The sequence below is a fragment of the Zonotrichia leucophrys genome, chromosome 17 (assembly GCF_028769735.1).
Source record: "Zonotrichia leucophrys gambelii isolate GWCS_2022_RI chromosome 17, RI_Zleu_2.0, whole genome shotgun sequence".
In the NCBI taxonomy this organism is placed as follows: domain Eukaryota; kingdom Metazoa; phylum Chordata; class Aves; order Passeriformes; family Passerellidae; genus Zonotrichia; species Zonotrichia leucophrys.
The window spans coordinates 3,198,232-3,202,974 of record NC_088186.1 but is presented as its reverse complement, the minus strand read 5'-3'; the positions used below and the strand labels follow the sequence as shown (position 1 = coordinate 3,202,974).

The window sequence follows — 4,743 nt, the reverse complement described above, 5'->3', positions numbered from 1 at the left end:
TTTTATTTTTTTTTTTTTTTTCGTTGTTTTAAGCAGGTGGTTTGGAGTAAAGAATAGCTTTAGCAATTCCCAATACTTAGTGATGGATGCCTTGGCTATGGGATACATAGATTAAAAAAAAAAGACGTTAAAATTTAGAATGACAAAAAAAAAAAAAGATAAAAGATAAGGAAAAAAATATCTAAAGCATCAATAAAGTTAAAAATCTATTTTTGTACAAATGTAATTTTATCCCTTACCGTATCCTTGGATATTTTCTTTCCTGGATTGTTTTGTTTCTTCTACAGAGATTGTTATAAACTCTCTCTATTTTTTCTCTCTTTCTCTCTGTAAATGTTCAGCCACAGGGATCTGGAGAAGAGGGAGAAACTTCTGACCGTGTTTTAAAGGCTTTATATGAAATCTCTTTTGAAATAATTTTTTTGAATGAACTTTTTATTTTTTTTTTTCCCCCCCACTTCCAAAATCTTTTTTGGGGATGGGAGGGGGGTGGGAGGGAGGGGGAGGGCTGGTCTGGGGGTGTCTTTTTGTCACGTATCTCTGGCGTTCCTGCAGGTCTGTTTTACTGTGAAATCACTACCGTATATTATTATTCACTTCAAAAACAACAACAAAAAAAAAGGTTAAAAAAAAAAAAAAAAGAAAATGAGAGAAAAAAAAAACAAAAAGAAAGAACTGCTGCTGGAACCGCCAGTATTTTGAGAACAATTGTATTAGAAATGTGGAAAAAAATACGAGAAGAAAAAAAAAAGAGAAAAAGAAAAAAGGAGAAAAAAAAAAAAAAGAAAATATATGAGCATTTTAAAATATAACCCAGTCCAAGTCCTCGTTTGTTCTTGGTGTGTGTGGAGTTATTCAAGTTATTCACTGGGGCTGTCCCCAGCAGGGTCCCCATTCCAGGGCACTGCAAATCCAAGGAAATCCCGGCTGGAGGAAGGAAGGAGCAGCCCCAGCTCTGCCCGGGGCCTTTTCCCTTTTCCTCAGGAAAATTCCTCAGGTGTTTCCATGAGGGGTTCCCCAGTCCCTGAGGTGCCCGCTGTGCCTCAGGGATGGCGTCTCAGTGCCAGCCTGGTGGCACCGCGGGGACAGAGGCCACCCTGGGGACATCCCATGGGCTCGGATTTGGGGGCACAGAGGGATTTGGGGACACTGGGATTTGGGGGCACAGAGAGATCTGGGAGCACAGAGGGATTTGGGGGGCACAGAGGGGTTTAAGGGACACAGATTTGGGGACACAGATTTGGGGGCACAGAGAGATTTGAGGGCACAGAGGGGTTTGGGGGGCACAGATTTGGGGGGCACAGAGGGACTGGGGACACAGATTTGGGGGCACAGAGGGATTTGGGGGCACAGAGGGATTTGAGTGACGCAGATTTGGGGGCACAGAGGGATTTGGGGGACACAGATCTGGGGGCACAGAAAGATTTGGGGGACACAGATTTGGGGACATACAGAGCTTTGGGGGCACAGATGGATTTGGGGGCACAGAGGGATTTGGGGACACAGATTTGGGGGCACAGAGGGGATTGGGGGACACAGAGGGATTGGGGACACAGATATGAGGGCACAGAGAGGGGTTTGGGGGGCACAGAGGGATTTGGGGACACAGATTTGGGGGCACAGAGGGATTTGGGGGCACAGAGGGATTTGGGGGCGCTCCCACATGGAATGATGGAGATGTTTGCCATCCCCAATCCCTCCCGGAGCGGGAGCGGCGCTGGCAGCGCAGGGTGGGAGAGCGGGAGCCTTTAGGCTGCGCTTAACCCGGATTTGTTGCCAGGTGCAAACGAGATTGAGCTCGCGGTCGGGTTTAGAGCCGGGATAAATCCTCCCCCGGAGATGGAAAATCAGAGGCTCAATTCGGTTAGCGCCGATCCGTGTTTTCTCATTTGGGAAAAAGCGAGGTTTTGTCGTTTTTAGAGGCTTGTGGAGGGCAGGGAGGGGGCACAGAGGGTTCTTTACCCAGAGCTGCCCATTCGCTCTCCATCCCCGGGGAGCCCGCAGCGCCCGGCCGGCCACGCTCCCATCCCAGCGGCACGGGCCGCCTGTGTGCCCCGGTAACCTCGGTGTTTGCACAGTCAATATTTACCGCATTTACCGCCCTCCCGAGGGGTTTGGTCCCCCCGGCCCCGGGATGCTCCCGGGTCACTGCTGCCCGCTGCTCGGGAATCTCGCTCCGAAAATCCGGCTGGCTTCTATTTTAAACGATGCTCAAAACAGAAAAGAAAGCAAAGACGAGCTGGGCACTGATTTTTGGTGTTTTTCTGTTTAAATCTTGTGTTTGGTTCCTGCTGCGTTTTCTGCTTGGGGGGCACTTCCAGAGCCCCAAACTGTGACGGTGTTCACAGGGGTCCGAGGATGAGGGAAGAGATGAGGATCTGACTCCATGTTTCAGAAGGCTGATTTATTATTTTATGATATATATTATATGAAAACCATACTAAAAGAATAGAAGAAGGGATTTCATCAGAAGGCTAGCTAAGAATAGAAGAGCAAAGAATGATAACAAATGTTTGTGGCTTGGACAGAGAGTTCGAACCAGCTGTGATTGGCCATTAATTAGAAACAACCACATGAGACCAATCACAGATGCACCTGTTGCATTCCACAGCAGCAGATAATCAATGTTTACATTTTGTTCCTGAGGCCTCCCAGCTTCTCAGGAGGAAAAATCCTAAGGAAAGGATTTTTCATTAAAAGATGTCTGTGACACCAAACCTGGGAAGGGCTCAGCTCTCCCTCAAGGAGGAGGATGAGGAGGAGGAGGAGGTTTGTACCTTGGCCAAGTCGTTGCTGTTTTTCCAGCTTCTGCCGGGATCAAAGTGCCTGTTTTGACTCTCCTCGCCATTCCTTGATACCAGCAGATGATTGCAACGCAATTAAAGCTCTCAGCGGGCGTTTGTTGTGTCTCCGGGCTGGGCGTGCGCGGCGCTCACCCTTGCCCTGGGAGCAGCCTGGAGAGCTCCGGGGCTTTATCGGGAACACCACAATTCCTTAAATCCTGCCCTGGGATAGGGGGGACTCCAGCTTGCCCTGCGAAATGCCATTCCCTGTGCTGTTGGGGATGGGATGGAGAGCGGGAGATGCAGAGCTGGGGGTGCAGGGCTCGCTTTGGAAAGGCACGGCTCAATTCCTGAGCATTCCCAGCGCTGACAGAGATGGAGTGGGGTGTCAGCGGAGTGTTTGGAAACCCTTAAGAGAAGGGCTGTGATCCCGGCCCTGCCGCTGCCTCGGCTTTGCGGCGAGGAGGGGACTCTCCAAACAAACCCAGACAGATGAGCTCTTTCACTGGTAATTTGTCACTTCATAATTGCCCAAGAAAAGCAGGTTGGTTTTCTCCTCCTGACCTCTCTCAAGGAGCCTTTTCACCCCAGCTGGCCCTGGGGTCGGGCCGGGGTCCTGTTGTGGCCTCTTGGAGCAGCATCCCCCGCCCCGGGGGCACAGAGGGCACCTTGGCATTCTGCATTTCCCAGTGACATCGCCATGGATGTCCCCAGGGACAGCCAGCCCCAGGCACAGCCCTGTGTGGGTGGAATGGAGCAGGGAGAGCTCAGAGGAGCTGCATTTCAGGTTCGCGCTGTTCCAAACCAAACCCTGCAGCTCAGCCGATCCCCAGCGCTCCCCCCTCCATCCCCACTGCCCGGGGCGGGGTGGGAATTGCACTCCAGGCTTTTCCAGGTGGGATTTGGGCTGGGGAGTGCTGGGCGGGTCTTTCTGTAGGAGCTGAGAGCGGCTCAGCAGGGCCGGGCTTGGGGAGGCGGCTGCGGGAGAGGAGGCTCCGGGAATGGGGCAGGGGCTGATCCCACCGGAATTGGGCTGATCCTGATGCCGATCCCACCGGGGCTGATCCCACTGGAGCTGATCCCGATCCTACAGGGGCTGATCCTGATCCCGATCCTATCGGGGCTGATCCCGATCCCACCGGGATTGGGGGCAGCGCCTCGGGAGCCCCCGGGGGCCGGTCCGGCCCGTCCGAGCAAAGAGCAAAGAGCAAAGTGCTGCTGCCATCTCCCGACAGCAACGAGCCCTGCCCGGGATGCCCTTCCCGGCCCGGGGTCCCACTCCTTTGTCCAGGATCCCCCTCCTTTCCCCGGGATCCCACTCCCTTTTCCAGGATCCCACGCCCCGGCCCTGGATGCGGTTCCCTTTCCTGGGATCCCACTCATTTTTCCAGGGTCCCACTCCCTTTTTCCAGGGATCCCATTCCTTTTTCCTGTTTTCCCGGGATCCCACTCCTTTTCCCTGGGACCCTCTTCCCCTGCCCGGGATCCCACTCCCTCATCCTGGAATCTCACTCTTTTCCCAGGATCCCACTCCCCAGCCGTGGATGCCCTTCCCTTTTTCCGAGATCCCACTCCCCTGCTCGGGATCCCACTCCTTTCCCCGGATCCCACCCCTCTCCCTCTCCCCCTACCCAACTCCTTGTCCCTGCCCAGAGCAGCCCTGGGGCTGGAATAAACAATCTATAGTGAAAAAAAAGGTGTTTTTTAAAGGATTTTTAAAGTTTTTATTTTTGTTTCTTTGTTTATTCTCTTTTTCCCTCACCCTGCGAGGCAGCAGAGATGAGGAGGTGAAGCTCTGCCTCTCTCACTCACAGTGCCCCAAATCAGCTCCTTCTGAGTGGTTTTCTGCCCCTTGAAGATGCTTTGCTCTCAATCACTTCCAGCTCCTTCCCTCCTCCTTGCCCTGGCTCTGGAATTCCTGTCCTGACCCTCAAATTCCTGTCCTGACTCTGAAATTTCC

At 52.6% G+C, this 4,743-nt stretch overlaps 1 long non-coding RNA gene across 1 annotated transcript; it reads right to left on the bottom strand.

The window, feature by feature from the left end:
* LOC135454923 (uncharacterized) lies at positions 1-2,981 on the bottom strand. The gene is made up of 3 exons (XR_010442228.1): positions 2,778-2,981; positions 240-351; positions 1-95 (listed from the first exon to the last, which is right to left on the bottom strand). It is a non-coding gene; the product is annotated as an uncharacterized LOC135454923 (long non-coding RNA).
* Between the last annotated feature and the right edge of the window lie 1,762 nt (positions 2,982-4,743).